Source organism: Malania oleifera, chromosome 5, assembly GCF_029873635.1.
Source record: "Malania oleifera isolate guangnan ecotype guangnan chromosome 5, ASM2987363v1, whole genome shotgun sequence".
Lineage (NCBI taxonomy): Eukaryota > Viridiplantae > Streptophyta > Magnoliopsida > Santalales > Ximeniaceae > Malania > Malania oleifera.
In genome coordinates, this window is record NC_080421.1 from 96,504,037 (window position 1) to 96,522,236 (window position 18,200).

Genomic DNA, 18,200 nt, shown 5'->3' on the forward strand with positions numbered 1-18,200 from the left:
AAATATTTGTATGAATAATAACCTCGAAGACAAGATGCACAAATATCAAATATGATCTTGTTAAAAAAAATTTCTTGAATATTGTAAAGATCTAAATCAACGATCTTTCTTTCAACTATTCATTTACACCACGATCTTTGTAATATGCAGATATATATACGATATGTATTCCAAAGATAAAAAAACCCAATGTAATATGTTTCATAAAATATCCCTAAATAAAATATATATTTATGAATACCAAGGATATTTAATCAAGTGTTTTAATATCTAAAATATAGATCCTTTAAAAGAACACACACTTGAATCAAATCTATTTAACCAATGATGAAACCCTTTATCAAGTAGTGAGATTATCTAAATAATCTATATATAAAGTACACTCACTATCTATTACTCAGCATATTACAACAATAGATTTTGAAATGAGAAGTTCTTTGAAAAATATATATCAATGGCAAAATAAAACTTTCACAAGTAACAAACTTGTCAAAAAAACAATCTCTATATGGTTAGGAACACTAAAGATCAAACTTTCTAATGATATTGAATAACAAATGATGATATGAGAAACTCTTGAAAAACATTAAACGAATTTACCAAACCTCAATACCAAGTTGAAATCAATATGAGTAAATAGATTTCCTTTGATTTTCTGAGTTGATTTGTCCAAGTTTGATGATTGTAAGTTGGAGTGTAGGCAATTGTATATCAAGATGTTCAAGTTTCTCAATTCTCTTTTCAACAAGATGTTCTCTTCTCTTCTCGTTTGTCTTAACTTACACACTAGGGTTTAGAAGTTCAATATATAGGTGTCTTACCCTTAGAATCAAACTTGACCGTTGGATTAAAAAATATCTTGCGAGTTCTCTTATAAAAATTAAATTTTTAAGTTTTCCAGCAAGTTCAGGTGACTGAGGTCGAAGGCCCAGGCGACTGAAGTTCTCTAAAGTTTTGAAAAAATAACATGGACACAGGGTCAGGTGACTGAAGTAGGGTTCAGGCTCCTAAAATGACGAGTTCAGGCATCTGAAGTGCCAAGTTTAGGTGACTAAAGTGCCTTGGCCAGATTCTGTGTTTCACCATTAATTCTTTAGGCTACTAAACTTAATCTTCGGTCTCTTAAAGAAATTCTTTAGGCAATTGAGGTTAACTTTAGGCTATTGAAGTTCCCTAATGATGTTCATGAAATGCATGAGTCCTAAAGTCATTATAGGGTATATGTTGAGCCTTAAATTAAATAATATGAAAATGTAAATACATGAGTTCAAAGTACCCATTCCTATGACGTTCTTGAACATGGTGCTTGCATCTTTATTCTTGTACTCTTTGAGTTCCATGGATCTGCCAAGTTGTGTGTACTTTATTCTTTATGGCTTCCATGACTTGTTATCTTTCCATGCATGCTTATGATTACGCGCCAAAACTGCGTAATTGGCCATCTTAACCCGGGCTTTACGGTTTATATTTTTAATTAAATATCAAAAATTGTCCAATATTTTAATAAAGTTCCAAAATCATCATTCTTGAACTTTATTGCATTATTTATGAAGTTTTGGTAATTTTTTTGTTGCAGGAAAAATCTCGAAAACCAAAACCGACACCTGTTCGTATTTCATGTATAACTTTTCCGTCCGAGCTCCGATCGAGACAATTCAAATTTTTGGAGAAAGAGAAAAGGATTATCTACAACTTTTGTGTTTTTAGTTTTATGAGAAATGGGCTCTAGAAGAGTCATATTTGTGATGAACAGAGAACAACAAAAAAATGAAAAAAATATATATATACTTGGGTTATTGATATGACTAGGCCATGCAGGCCGGGTCAACCCTCTCCATCCGGGTCTAGGGCACCCAATGTCCCCTTTCTATTCCCCTGCTTCTTCCCTCTGTGGAGGCAGTGGTGCCCCCAGCACCCTCTCTTCCCCTTTCCTTTCCCTTCCTTTCTCTTTTGTCCCTTTCTCTTTTTTCTTTTCCTATTTTTTTCTTTGTCTCCGTTCTTCTCTCTCGCATTCTTTTCCTCTCTACTCCGATCTTCCCTTACCTTGCTTCCCTTCTCTATTTTTTTTAGTTCTAGCCAGCCCTCTGTTCGGCAGAAATCTGCATAGTCCCGGCCTCCAACACGGCTACCTTTCCCTTCGGTAGCAGCCAAACCTCCAGCCATCCTCAAGACAGCAGCACCCCAGCTTCCCTTCTACAACTAGCAGACCCGAGAGCCTCCACTAGCTGTTCCACAGACTCCCGACCACCAGGTCCTCGGCCTCCCCGCTGCCTGCAATTCCATACCAATAGGCCCGAGCACCCATCTTCAGCCACAGCTCTCCAGCCACCCTGCACAGCACCAACAGAACCATCCCGGAGCTGCTGCTGCCCTTGCCAAGCCGAGGCCAGAATAGAGTCACACCCGAGCCTCAACTGTTGCTAGCATACCAGCAGCAATCTGTTGCCAAGCCAAGCACCAGAACCACAGTAGGAGAGGCCATCCTCTGTTCCTCAGACTCTTCAAGAACAAACTGAGCCAACTTCTCTTTTTTCTCTCTCTCTCTCTCTCTTCTTTCCTCTGCTCTTTTCTTTCTTTTATTTTAAATTACAGCAGGATATTGTTTTTTTTTTTTTCCTTCTTTATTTGCTTATTATTTAGAGTTTTGAAAAGATTATATGAATGAGTGTTAAGTGTTGTTAATTTATTTTAGTGAGGTTTAATTTTTACTTATCTATTCGGCTTTTAATTGATGTTATTGTTGAATTTGAAGAATTTAGATTAGTTTTGGTTAGAGCTCTTATTGAGTTAAAGATTCGATTTTTATTACACGTGTGTGTGTTGGGTTTAGTTTGCATTGAGTGTTTTTAATTCCATGTTTTAGGTGACCATCTTTAAACTACGCGTGTTAAGTTTCCTTGAGTAAATTAGGATTTCCATTAGTGTTCTTTAGTTCAATGCATGTTAGTTTTAGGAATTTAATTTACATGTCATTTAATTCATAAAAAGAAAAATGAATGATCTTGAAATCTTGAATCTGAACTGAGTTCAGTAACTTTTATTTTTCGATTGGGCGAACGTAAAATCTGAGATTAAACGCATTCCCTGAGGAGACGATCTAGCCCTTAGGCTTAATATTACACGACGTAACTCTTATACTTGGGATAGCTCTCGAGCTGCTCATTTTTCGAGTGAGTCAAGTTTTTGACACCGTTGCCGGGGAAAGTCATTTTTAGTCTCAAATTTGCGTTTTCCCGTCTTTTTTGTTAGTTTTATGAAAAATAAAAAATAGAAAACAATTACAGAAAAAAATTTTGAGTTTTGAAAAATGGCTGCACCTGCACCGCGCACGATAATGGATTTTTTGCAGCTTGAATATGTCACTGCATCCTCTTCCACTATTTTGCCTTATGATAAGCTTAATTTCATGATGTAGCGCGGGAGGATGTCATTGCTACTCGAGTTCTGCGGGTCGGAATCTGAGTGCCCTTATCAGCACTTAGCAGAGTTTGAGTTAACCTGCAACATGTTTTTCTCTCATGTTAGAGCTGACGAATCTACTAGACTGAATTTATTTCTTACTACTTTGCAGGATAGGGCACTGATTTGGTTTCATTCCTTGAGACCTTATTCTATCACTAATTGGTCTGATATGGAGCGTGAATTCCTGCATGCGTTTTGTCCCTCACAGAGAACTCAATTTTTGCAGGAACAGATTCTTAATTTTGTGCAGCAGGATGACGAGACATTTGCCCACATCACGGGTTTGACTCATGGAGGTTAGCTGATTGTTTTTATACTGCTCTTACCCCTGATTGCAAGTGTTTTTTCCAGACTATGTCTAATGGAGAGCCCGTCAGCGAGGATCTAGATCAGGTATTATCATTCTTTGATTACTTAGCTGACAATGTCCCACAGTGAAACACACGATACACTCAGGCACCCATGACTGCACACCCTATCAGCACAATTAGTGGTGGTGATGCATACGAGCCACCAAACTGCCCAAACAACCCTCTGCCTCAATATCAGCCACAACAGATCTCTCCAAGCTGTACATCGTCAGACCTTTTCGAGGATAGCATAACACAGATGGCGAATATGCCCCAACAATTCATGCAAACTCAAGTCGATCATAATAATGAATTGTGGGATACCATTAATGCGATAAGCATGCAGTTGGACATCTTAGAAAACGAAGAATTGCCCATGGAACCTCAGCATAGTCCTCAAGAGTACCAGCAGCCACACCAACAAATACACGATGTTTCTCTTGAGACATCAGAGGCCACCACTACTTCGAGAAGCGAGAAAGAATTTTCCCAACCTGAGATGCTCATCGTCGAACAACCAGTTGTCCCAGCACAAGAAGTCATGGCTGAACTAGAAGTGGTCAAAGAAAAATCAAAGGAAACGGGGCCACAAGCGGAGCAGTTAGTTGATGAGGAGACTGATACTTATACGAAGTACCAACTTGTGGTACCTCATACTCTGAGTTCAGAAATCGTGAAACCGTCACTCCTGCCTGAATCAGATGTTAAAGAGCCTAATGTGGAGGCAGACTCTTGCAGTGGTATGATGATATGTACACCCGATAAAGAGGGTGACCAGTCTGGTGACAATATAATTTTCAAGGAACCAGGTAAAACTTTTAATGTTAATGCTTCTGAAGAACTACAGGTAATTGCTCCAATAACTTCCCATCACACGTTAGTTCGTAAAGAAGCACATTTCCTGGACACAATGTTGAATAAAGACCCATTCTTATCCACACACGAGGGTCGACTTGCACACAAATTGTTTGGTATTTTGACACACATTAATTTATTTGACGTTGATTTTTGTGCAGGTATGATGACTGATCGATTGTGGTGACTCAAATTTGGAGAACCACCGATGCAATTTATAGACCTGCGGCCACCAAACAAAATTCCCCCAGAGCCTCCGCCAAACAATTGTGATGTTTTTCTTTTCCTTCTTTTCCTTTTATTTTATCTTATTTTATTTTTAGTTAGTTTTTAGGTCTATTTTCTCGTAGTTCGATCTTTGTTTTCCATTATTTCGCCACTCAGGTTCGCCTTACTTTTCCCGTGCACATTATTTTCTATTTCCCCTATGTTTTCACATTGAGGACAATGTTCCACTTTAGTTGGGGGGGATGAGCATTCGCATGTAACGCTGTGCACGTACACGTACTGGGTTTTAGAAACAAAAAAATGAAAAAAAAAAAAAAAAAATATAAAATCAAAAAGAGAGAGAAAGAAAGGAGGAGCACTGAGGAATTACATTACATTGTGCCATGCTTAACATTGCGTATACCTTTAACATACTCGCGTATAACTTAAGAATGACACGCTTGAATCAATCATGCGTAGTTTCTCTTTATATGATCTTATGACTCCATGAAAAATTGATTGGTAGTACACTCGTGTTAATTTGGCTATATAATTTAATGTATTTACACGGCATCTCACGAGGCTAAATAAACACATTCACGTGATTTATTGCACTTAGGTTTTCCTGTGAGCACTGAGAGAGCACCCGTGGCGACTATGACACCTTTGTGAGATATTCTTGAGCTAATATCATCCTTTTGACCGTTAATATCAAATCAGAGTTCATAGAACTCGATTCTCTTTTCTGGATGATTCCTTTGTACACTAGTCTTTGTTTTTGATTTGCTAGCCTAGAGGTGACACCTAGTGGGGAGATAGAAACCTAGGTCTTGTAGCCTACTCAAAATGTGAAGGCTGAGCCATCCCTAGAGATAAACTTAGTTCATGAACTCCTATTCGAGCTCAATTCCCATTGATGGTATGAAGATTACAAAAGAAGTGTTATGATTGTCCTAACTGATCAAGAAAAGACAGAAAATGAAGAATGAGCAAAATGAAGAATAAACAATACACATGCGCATGAAATGAAAAGTCAATGCCGGTCCAAACACATATCACAAGGACACGACACATATTTTCCACGTATGAAGATTCTTCAACCGATTAATGCCTCAGATGTATTCATGACAAGTTTGTGAATGAGTTGATCTAGGGTGGTCTCAGTTGGATATGGCGAGTAGGTGAGAAGATGCTAGGGTGAAGGACCCAACACCTCATAGATAGGCTAGATCCTTTCCAGACTAGTTCACTCCATATAGTTAGCGTTGTTCCTTTTAAAATGTGGGATGTTTGATCGCGACACTCCTCCTCACATATGATGAGTGAACCCATTTTCTTTGAGTGTTCTTGAGGGTATACGAGTTAGGCCGAGTCAAAGCGACCGTTCTGTAGGTGTCCACTGGCATCCTAGGTGTATTGAGTCACACACATCACACACACCTCGAGAGTTTACCTGTTTATACTCGAACTTATATGATTGCATTAACTCTGAATGTACCTCTGATTAATTTCATGTGAGTATACTGCTCTTAAATCACATATAAACGATAAAACTTGCATAAGTGACGTGCTTTGAAGTCGTGTGCATTGAATATGAACAAGCTTGTGTGAAATTCAGTTATGTTCTTGTATGTGAAATGGTTTGCTTGTGTTGCATGTGCATTGATTTCATGATCACTGGAGTATGCAGTTGTGGACACCACCCTGAGATTCATTCACGTCATTTTCTAGAGACTAGCAAAACGTTAGTTGGGGGGTATGATTATGCGCCAAAACTGCGTAGTTGGGCATCTTAACCCGGACTTTATGATTTATATTTTTAATTAAATATAAAAAATTGTCCAATATTTTAATAAAGTGCCAAATCATCATTCTTGAACTTTATTGCATTATTTATGAAGTTTTGGTAATTTTTTTTGTTGCAGGAAAAATCTCGGAAACCAAAACCAATACGTGTTCGTATTTCATACATAACTTTTCCGTCTGAGCTCCGATCGAGACGATTCAAATTTTTTAAGAAAGAGGAAAGGATTATCTACAACTTTAATGTTTTGAGTTTTGTGAGAAACAGGCTATAGAAGAGTCAGATTTGTGATGAACAGAAAACAACAAAAAAATGAAAAAAAAATATATATACTTGGGTTATTGATGTGACCCAACCATGCAAGCCAGGTCAACCCTCTCCATCCGGGTCAAGGACACCCAATGTCCCCTTTTTTTTCCCCTGCTTCTTCCCCCTGCAGAGGTAGCGGTGCCCCCGACACCCTCTCTTCCCCTTTCCTTTCCCTTCCCTTCTCTTTTGTCCCTTTCTCTTCTTTCTTTTCTTATTTTTTTCTTGGTCTCTGTTCTTCTCTCTCGCGTTCATTTCCTCTCTACTCTGATCTTCCCTTACCTTGCTTCCCTTCCCTATTTTTTGTAGTTCTAGCTAGCCCTCTGTTCAGCAGAAATCTGCATAGTCCCGGTGACCGGTGCAAACTGCAAATGCACAGTATCGTAGTTTTATAATATAATGATGTGTAGAGTATCGTCCTCAGGGATTGATGTCTTAATTTTACCAAGTACCGAAATTTTACTAACCTTGATTTTATTTAGAAAAATTAACAATTTTAGACTACAAAATTTAAACAAAGCTACTTTAAATAAACTATTCAGGAGAATTTAAAACTTAATACCGCGTGTCAAATTGATAATGGTGAAAACTTCTAGGAAACCGATTTCACCTAGTTTCTCACTATGCTTTACTCATTTAGCTAATTTAACTTCGTTTTCTCTGTTTGTTAGCAGATCGCCAATTTTTCCAAAAGCCTCTTTCGATAGTCAATCGGAACCTATTCTTGTTTATTATTTAACATAAGAGTATGCAAATTAATAACGCAAGAATGCAGTAAGACGCTCGATTTTTTATGCTACGTAGGTTCATACAAGTCTTTCGATCTCTATATTTACCTACGCTGAATTATCCAAGATCTATCCTATAATCCCCCCTTTCGGTAGCAAATCACAAAACTAAAATCATTTAATTAATGGCCAGTTAATTAAAAGCATTAGGCACAGAATAACTCAAACAAACATTAATGAAAACTATTTCAGATTAGCATCAAAGAGCAAGCATAGTTCGAAACTGGCTACATCGTTTTCCTAGAATTCAAAAATTTAGTTCATTCCGAAAATAAAATCCAACACAACAGATTTCACCATATTTTCTTCAATTTGGAGCGTACGGAAAAGATCAACACTCGCTGCACCGCCATCGTGCGTCACGAACACCCCAACCACCGCCGTTGTTCACCGCCTTTCGATTATGAAAAGATAGTATTTTTGCGTGCTTCCAACTCTCCTTTGTTAGCTGTGTATGTATCTTTACAGCAACCCCAAAAGATAACCACAAGAAAGCTCTCCAAAAAATAATTTTTCCAAGAAACCCTATGTGCTTTGGCCTCCCTTCTCTTTCTCCCCAAGAAAAATCCTTTTCTTTCTTCCTATGGTGCGGCCTCTCTTCCTCCAGCCCCCAGCGCACGCTACTCTTTCCAAATCTCCTCTTGCACACGGCACTCCCCCCACAAGGAAACCCTCCCTTGTTGACTTTTCCATCCTTTCCTTTTGTCCTTTCTTTCTTTGCTTTTCTTTCCTTTCTTTTTTTCTTTCTATTCTTTTGTCTTTCCTTTGGATGTACCCAGCGCACACTGCCCTTATGAGATGATCCGGCTGCATGGCTGGGTCACATCTCATTTTTTGATTTTTTGATTTTTTTTTTTTTTTTCAAAGGTACATGAACTGCCCTCCTCTTTCAAGCCCACTTTCGACCCTCTTACAGCTCGTAACTCTCAAAGCTTAAAACATAAAATATGTTGAGCTCTTTTTCAGATTTTCCCAGAATTTGAATCATCTCAATCGGAGCTCGTATGAGAAAGTTACGCCAAGATTATGAAGAATTGTCGAAAAAATCCATAAAACGGCATATGCTAACTTCACGTCTGATTTCTGCCTTGATGCTGCTAGTATTTTGCAAAACACAAAACACAAAAATTGTAGATTGTTTTCTTCTCTTTCTATGGCATCTTGAATCATCTAAATCAGAGGTTGGATGAGAGAGTTACGCACAGATTGCAAAGTATTGTCGGTTTTTTTTAGCTTCCAACAGTTGCTCTACAATAAAAAACACCAAAATTTCATACATTACTCAATAAAACCCAAATTTTATAAATAGAACACAATGTTAGAATATTGAGAGTAATTAGGCATTTAAATACAAAATATCATTTACAATGCATGAATTAAAGCACCTAATTATGCAATTTAAGCTCGTAATCACACCCCCCAACTAAAGTTTTGTTAGTCCCTAGCAAATAACGTGAATGCAATTTAGGGTGGTGTCATACCAATTTCAATGAATGAATACACAGGCAACACAACCATACCCTTTCACATACAGGAATATCACCAAATTACACACAAACTCATTCATACCCAATTCACGCAACTCCGAAGTAAGTCATTAATGCAAATCTCATCATTATATAGCCATTAAGAATAGTAAACTCATGTAAAATTAACCAGCGAGCACAATTCAGAGTTAATGTAGCCATATAAATTCAAGTATAAATAGGCGAAATCTTGAAGCACGTGTAATGTGTGTAACTCGTTACACCCAGGATATCTGTGGACACCTAAAGAACTGTCGCTTTGACTCGGCCTAACTGGTATACTCTCAAAAACACTCAAAAAGGATGGGTTCACTCATCGTATGTGAGGAGGAGTGTCATGATCAAGTATCCCACATACTGCAAGGAACAAACGCTAAATGTATGGAGTGGACTAGTCTGAAAAGGATCAAGCCTGTTTAGGAGGTGTCGGGTCCTTCATCCTAGCATCTTCTCACCTACTCGCCATGTCCAACCGAGACCAACCTAGATCAACTTATTGACAAACTAGGCGTGAATACATCTGAGGCATTAGGCGGGTGAAGAGTCTTCATATGTGGATAACATGCATCTTGTCCTTGACTTTTGTTGTAGTTGTATGGAGCAGGTATTAATCTTTCACCTCTTGTAGGGTATTTCTATTTCTCTTTTTCTTTCTTCTGCTCATTTTTCAATTTCTTTCTTTTCATGGTCAATTAGGACAATCATAACACTTCTTTTATTGTTTCATACCACCCATGTGCATTAAGCTCGAACAAGAGTCCATGAAATAAGTCTATTTCTAGGGGTGGTTCGGCCTTCACATCTTGAGTAGGCTACAAGACCTAAGTTTTTATCTCCCCACTAGATGTCACCTCTAGGCTAGCAATTCAAAAAACAAGACTAGTGTGCAAAGAGTATCCAAAAAAAAAAAAAAGGAAAGTTGAGTTTCATGAACTCTGAGTTGACGTCAAAACTCAAAAGAGCGAAAAATGGCTCAACAGTACCTCACAAGGTGTCAAAGTCTCCACGGGCGCTCTCTCAGTGTTCACAAGGAACCCTAAGTGCTACAAGTCACGTGAACGTGTATTTTTTTTTAGCCTCAAGAGATACCATGTAGATACAAAAGTTTATATAGCCAGATTAACACAATTGCACTACCAATCAACTTTCAATGAGGTGCGATTCCTAGTTTAGCCATATAAAAAGAAACTACACATAAATGACCTAGTGTGTACTCTTAGGTTATATGCAGGTATATGAAGGGCATAAGTAGCATCACGCATGACCTAATCATCCATATTCACACATTTTTTTTTCAATGTTATTCAAAAATGAGAAGGATTAAAGAAAAGAAAGAAACTTCCCTGACTTATTGGTGAATCCGTCGAGGAGTTTAATTTTCAGCTCTGTACCCATGCCAAATAAACCTGCATCGAAAATCTAAATTATTCAAAAGTGCATAGATAAATAAATAAATAATAAAGATAAAGGAAATAAACAAAAGAAAAACTCTTTGGGTTGCCTCCCATAAGCGCTTGTTTTAACGTCTCCAGCCAGACGTTTCAATCTTCATCAACCAAGATTACCAAGAGGAATAAATGCACAGTTCCTCTCCATTTGTTCTCCATATAAGTGCTTCAATCTCTGACCATTAACTCTGAATATATTCCCTGGGAAGAGTTTTAATCGTGAGTTGAAGAGTAGAACCTGTTGTCTTGGAGCAAACTCACACCTAAGAATCTGTTTTTCATGCCACTTCTTCATCTGCTCTTTGTAGATTTTTGCATTTTCATACGCATCACCCGAGAATGCATAGCGAAAATGCTCAGGGAATTGTCTCAACTCTAGAGATATAGGTTGTTGCGTCTTTCCTTTAGAGATTACAGAATCCGTCCTTGCTGCCATAGGTTCTAGCCTCCCCACACGTTGCTGTGTTGTAATCTGCTGCAAGGATCGTTCTAGGTGATCAACTTGTACATCTTTTTGAAAGACTTTTTCTACACCTTGCTGAATGACATCTACCCGAAAGCAAGTGCTTGGATCTTCTGGGAATCGCATGTCTTGGTAGATGTTGAACATAACCTCTTCCTTATCCACTCTTAATGTTAACTCACCCTTTTGAACATCAATTAAAGCCCTTCCAGTGGCCAAGAATGGTCGGCCAAGAATTAACGGGACTTCTTGGTCTTCCTCAATATCTAACACCACAAAATCAGCAGGAAAAATAAATTTATCCACTTTTACCAATACATCTTCTATGATTCCACGTGGATACTTGATGGATCGGTCTGCTAGTTGCAAAGAAATGGTTGTTTGTTTCATCTCTCCAAGTCCCAATTTCCTGCAAACAGAAAGTAGCATAAGATTAATGCTAGCTCCAAGATCATATAAAACTTTATCAAAAAATAAATTTCCAATAGTGCAAGGCAAAGTAAAATTCCCTGGATCTTTTAATTTCTGAGGCAATTTCTTTTGAAGAATAGCACTACACTCCTCGATAAGCTTCACTGTTTCGAACTCCTCCAACCTTCTTTTCTTTGAAATGATCTCCTTCATAAATTTGACATAGTTTGGCATTTGTTCCAAGGCATCTGCAAAAGGAATATTTATGTGAATTTTCTTAAAAATATCCAAAAACTTAGAAAATTGCTTATCTAATTTTTGTTTTTGAAAACATTGAGGATAAGGAAGTGGAGTAGAGAGAATAGGAGGATTGTCAGGAAATGAAATTGATGGAAGTGTGTCCATCTCTCTTGGTGTATCATCCACAATCTCCTCTTCTTCCCCTTTATTCTTGCTTCGGCCATTCTTTTCAGGTGTAGGTGTGGACATAGTTTCCTTTGCTGGTGATTTATCAATTTCTCTTCAACTCCTAAGTGTGATGACATTGCATTGTTCCTTAGGATTCACTTCTGTGTTGCTAGGAAAAGTTCCTTTCTGTTGGGTATTTATAGTCGTGGCCAGTTGCCCAATTTGTATTTCAAGGTTCTTCATAGTGGCTCCCATATTGTTGCAATGAGTCTCAATGTTGTCTAGCCGTGCATCTGTCTTTTTAAACCTTGCTTTTGTCTCCTCAACAAAAGATATCATGGCATCCTCAAGTGACATCTTCTTCTCACCTTGATGACTCTCAAATCCTGTAGGAGGTTGCAGCACATTCCTTGTATTTCCATAAGACAAATTCTCATGATTTCGAAGCCCTGAATGGTAATATTGTGGCAAAGGATCACCACGATAATTATAGTTCCGATTATTGATGTATTGAACCTGTTCTTGACTCGCTCCAATACTCGAATCTGTCCTACTTGTAGCTGCCACATATTCTGCACCTTGTGGTATCCTCTGGGTTGTCAAAGATGAAATCTGATGAGACAAAGAAGCTACTTGAGCTGAAAGTGCAGCAAACGGCTCCAATTCATGAATTCCAGCAACTTTCTTAGCCATAGTTCTTTTAGTTGGCCATTGATAGTTATTTGAGGCCATTTCTTCCAAAAGAGCAGTAGCACCCTTAGGTGTCTTTGACATCAAGGTTCCCCCAGATGCAACATCAACTAAAGTCCGCGTTTGCCCATTTAACCCATTATAGAACATCTGAATTTGCAACCAACCCGGCAATCCATGTTGTGGACAGCGTCGAATCAAATCTTTATACCTTTCCCATGCTTCATAGAGTGATTCAAAATCATGCTGCTTGAATTGACCAATCTCACTCCTGAGTTGAGCTGTTTTTGCAGGTGGAAAGAATTTAGCTAGAAATTTTTCTGCCATGTCCTGCCAACTAGTGATACTCCCAGGTTGTAGCGACTATAGCCAACCTCTTGCTTTGTCCCTCAAAGAGAAAGGGAATAATCTCAGTCTAATGGTGTCTTCAGTAACACCATTGATCTTCACAGTATCACAAATCTCCAAAAACATCGCCAGATGGATATTGGGATCATCAAGTGGCGATCCACTAAATTGGGCCTGCTGCACCATGCTGATTAATGCGGGTTTGAGCTCAAAATTGTTGGCATTAATGGGCTGGCGTCTGATACCCGAATAATTGTCATTCACAACTGGTCGCACATAATCCTTCAAGGCGCGTGGCTGCGCGTTATCTTATCCGTTCTCCATGGCTAATACCCTCTTTTTCCTTAGTGCTCTGAGCGTTCTTTCAATTTCCGGATCAAAAGGAATAATGGCACGTGTTCTAGCCCTGCGCATCCAACATAAAAAAAACACACCAGAAGTACAAAAAAAATAATAATAAAATAAAATAAAGAAAATAAATAAATAAAAATATAAAAATAAAATTCTAAATTAAAACCAAGATTACTTTGTATCGATATTAGCAAAAATAAGATAAACTCAATCCCCCGGCAACGGCACCAAATACTTGACTGGTGCAAACTGCAAGTGCACAGTATCGTAGTTTTATAATATAATGATGTGTAGAGTATCGTCCTCAGGGATTGATGTCTTAATTTTCCAAGTACCGAAATTTTACTAACCTTGATTTTATTTAGAAAAATTAACAATTTTAGACTGCAAAATTTAAACAAAGCTACTTTAAATAAACTATTCAGGAGAATTTAAAACTGAATATCGCATGTCAAATTGATGATGGTGAAAACTTCTAGGAAACCGATTTCACCTAGTTTCTCACTATGCTTTACTCATTTAGCTAATTTAACTTCGTTTTCTCTGTTTGTTAGCAAATCGCCAATTTTTCCAAAAGCTTCTTTCGATAGTCAATCGGAACCTATTCTTGTTTATTATTTAACATAAGAGTATGTAAATTAATAACGCAAGAACGCAGTAAGACCCTCGATTTTTTATGCTACGTAGGTTCATACAAGTCTTTCGATCTCTATATTTACCTACGCTGAATTATCCAAGATCTATCCTATAATCCCCCCTTTCGGTAGCAAATCACAAAACTAAAATCATTTAATTAATGGCCAGTTAATTAAAAGCATTAGGCACAGAATAACTCAAACAAACATTAATGAAAACTATTTCAGATAAGCATCAAAGAGCAAGCATAGTTCGAAACTGGCTACATCGTTTTCCTAGAATTCAAAAATTTAGTTCATTCCGAAAATAAAATCCAACATAACAGATTTCACCATATTTTCTTCAATTTGGAGCGTACGGAAAAGATCAACACTCGCCGCACCGCCGTCGCGCGTCACGAACACCCCGAACACCACCGTTGTTCGCCACCTTTCGATTCTGAAAAGATAGTATTTTTGCGTGCTTCCAACTCTCCTTTGCTAGCTGTGTATGTATTTTTACAGCACCCCCAAAAGAAAACCACAAGAAAGCTCTCCAAAAAATAATTTTTCCAAGAAACCCTATGTGCTTTGGCCTCCCTTCTCTTTCTCCCCAAGAAAAATCCTTTTTTTTCTTCCTATGGTGTGGCCTCTCTTCCTCCAGCCCCCAGCACACGCTGCTCTCTCCAAATCTCCTCTTGCACACGGCACTCCCCCCACAAGGAAACCCTCCCTTGTTGACTTTTCCATCCTTTCCTTTTGTCCTTTCTTTCTTTGCTTTTCTTTCCTTTCTTTTTTTCTTTCCATTCTTTTGTCTTTCCTTTGGATGTACCCAGCGCACACTGCCCTTATGAGATGACCCGGCTGCATGGCTGGGTCACATCTCATTTTTTGATTTTTTGATTTTCTTTTTTTTTTCAAAGGTACATGAACTGCCCTCCTCTTTCAAGCCCACTTTCGACCCTCTTACAGCTCGTAACTCTCAAATCTTAAAACATAAAATATGTAGAGCTCTTTTTCAGCTTTTCCCAGAATTTTGAATCATCTCAATCGGAGCTCGTATGAGAAAGTTACACCAAGATTACGAAGAATTGTCGAAAAAATCCATAAAACGGCATATGCTAACTTCACGTCTGATTTCTGCCTTGATGCTGCCAGTATTTTGCAAAACACAAAACACAAAAATTGTAGACTGTTTTCTTATCTTTGTATGGCATCTTGAATCATCTAAATCAGAGGTTGGATGAGAGAGTTACGCACAGATTGCAAAGTATTGTCGGTTTTTTTAAGCTTCCAACAGTTGCTCTGCAATAAAAAACACCAAAATTTCATACATTACTCAATAAAACCCAAATTTTATAAATAGAACACAATGTTAGAATATTGAGAGTAATTAGGCATTTAAATACAAAATATCATTTACAATGCATGAATTAAAGCACCTAATTACGCAATTTAAGCGCGTAATCACCCGGCCTCCAACACGGCTGCCTTTCCCTCCGGTAGCAGCCAAACCTCCAGCCATCTTCAAGACAGCAGCACCCGAGCTTCCCTTATGCAACCAGCAGACCCGAGAGCCTCCACTAGCTGTTCCACAGACTCCCGACCACCAGGTCCTCGGCCTCCCTGCTGCCTGCAATTCCACACCAACAGGCCCGAGCACCCATCTTCAGCCACAACTCTCCGACCACCCTGCACAGCACCAACAGAACCATCCCGGAGCTGTTGCTGCCCTTGCCAAGCCGAGGCCAGAACAGAGCCACACCCGAGCCTCAACTGCTGCCAGCATACCAGCAGCAATCTGCTGCCAAGCCGAGCACCAGAACCACAGCAGCAGAGGCCATCCTCTGTTCCTCAGACTCTTCAAGAACAAACTAAGCCTACTTCTCTTTTTTCTCTCTCTCTCTCTCTCTCTCTCTCTTCTTTCCTCTGCTCTTTTCTTTCTTTTATTTTAAATTACAGCAGGATATTGTTTTTTTTTTCCTTCTTTATTTGCTTATTATTTAGAGTTTTGAAAAGATTATATGAATGAGTGTTAAGTGTTGTTAATTTATTTTAGTGAAGTTTAATTTTTACTTATCTATTTGGCTTTTAATTGATGTTATTGTTAAATTTGAAGAATTTAGATTAGTTTTGGTTAGAGCTCTTATTGAGTTAAAGATTCGATTTTTATTACGCGTGTGTGTGTTGGATTTAGTTTCCATTGGGTGTTTTTAATTCCATGTTTTAGGTGACCATTTTTAAACTAACGCGTGTTAAGTTTCCTTGAGTAAATTAGAATTTCCATTAGTGTTCTTTAGTTCAATGCATGTTAGTTTTAGGAATTTAATTTACATGTCATTTAATTCATAAAAATTGAAATGAATGATCTTGAAATCTTGAATCTGAACTGAGTTCAGTAACTTTTATTTTTCGATTGGGCGAACATAAAATCTGAGATTAAACGCATTCCGTGAGGAGACGATCTAGCCCTTGGACTTAATATTACACGACGTAACTCCTATACTTGGGATAGCTCTCGAGCTGCTCATTTTTCGAGTGAGTCAGCTTAATATAGTTCATGTTCACAATCTCAATGCACCGATCAAATACCAAGTGATTTGTCATTATCAAAACAAGATTGGACTCATAGAGTCAACACCCCTGTCAGGATATTGACCTAGGGCATCAATTTTAAAATACCAATTCACCCCACCTCTTGGGATCACGGTAAAGCTAACAGAGAGTATAAGCTTGTAGTGGTAGTGTAGGTAATCTCACAATACTCTCACTAAAAATGTTTTTGCAAAGGAGTGAGCAAAGGTGAAGTATGTAGGCTTGTATGTGAAAGAGAAGCTCTAGAAATTTCAGAGAAAAAGTTTTTTAATCAAAGCTCTAATCTTGTTACTAATCTTTCCAAGTGGAGACATATATGTAGCCTATAAAAAAAAAATGGTCATTGGGATATAAAGGTTATTATTAAAAATTTTTAACGATTTTTTAATCCAATTTACCCTTAATTAACCTTAGTTACCGCAGTTAAAAATAAGGCTACTCGAGAGTTTCAGTCGACCGTATTTATCGTTCGGTTGACCCAATTGTCAAGTTCAGTCGATTGTGAAGATTTTGAACTATGAATATAGTCGATCGTACTCAAGGCGATCTTGAAAATGTTCAAGGTTCGATCGAATATATCTAAAATTTAGTCTGCTGTTCATATGGTTTGGTCAACTCAATCACAAATGAACTAGAAGTTCGGTCGACTAAGTTTTTAGGGGTCAGACACGTGCCAGTTTGGTCGACTGTGGAAGATACATTCAAAAACTGAATAGCAGACTGAGTGAAGTCAACAAGTTGACTTCTGGTAAGTTTGGTCGACCAAGGCTTTTTTAATGCGCTAAGTTCGGTTGGACGAAGCCCTTTCAAACTTAAAAATTTATCTTGTTTTTGAGTATAGTTTATCCCTATTTGCATAGTTATGATTTGTAAGATAGAGGGGATTTTGTGCAACTGATGTGTAGGGACCTAGGGTCGATCTAAGGTCATTGAGCTTGTAGTCCTACCATGCATGCAGTGCATTAATTATTACAGCCTTTTGATTATTACATACCCGAATTAATTTAAACATAAAATACAAATGTAAACAATTTAGTCTTCATTTCCTTGGAGTCACCATAGGTCACCAAGTGATATGATTCTTTTCCATTTCATGCGTAGAGTGATCGTGCACACAAACTCAGGGCTTAGGTTAAGTACAAAGATATTTGTTATTATCAAAACGGGATATGACCAATAATATGGGAAATGACCAATAAGGTCAACATTCTCCCCCATTTTGATGATGATATATACTTAATGCAAAAATGGGTATAGCCATGAAAGGCTCCCCCTGAGAATATGCACAAAAGAATTTTAAAGCTCAAGCATATAAGGAAAGGAAGACATGTAATCAAAATGTTTACCCAGTTTTGCCTACTTCTCCCCCTTTTTGCATCAATAAAAGGGCTAAGATAGAAAAGATAAAAGCTTTTAGGCAAGCAATGGATAATAGTCATTCAAATACAAGATATGGTTTTGGAAGAAGAATTTTTAGAAATTTCAGCAGCATGCCATTTGAAAGTGGAGCACTTCCAAAAAAAAAAAAGTATTTGTATGTCAAGGACCTTATTGATTTCAAGTTTACAATAATT

At 37.9% G+C, this 18,200-nt stretch overlaps 1 non-coding gene across 1 annotated transcript; it reads left to right on the forward strand.

Moving 5' to 3' along the window:
• The first annotated feature begins 12,890 nt into the window (after window positions 1-12,890).
• On the forward strand, window positions 12,891-12,997 carry LOC131156923 (small nucleolar RNA R71). Its single transcript, XR_009137184.1, has one exon. It is a non-coding gene; the product is annotated as a small nucleolar RNA R71 (small nucleolar RNA).
• Window positions 12,998-18,200: the final 5,203 nt, after the last annotated feature.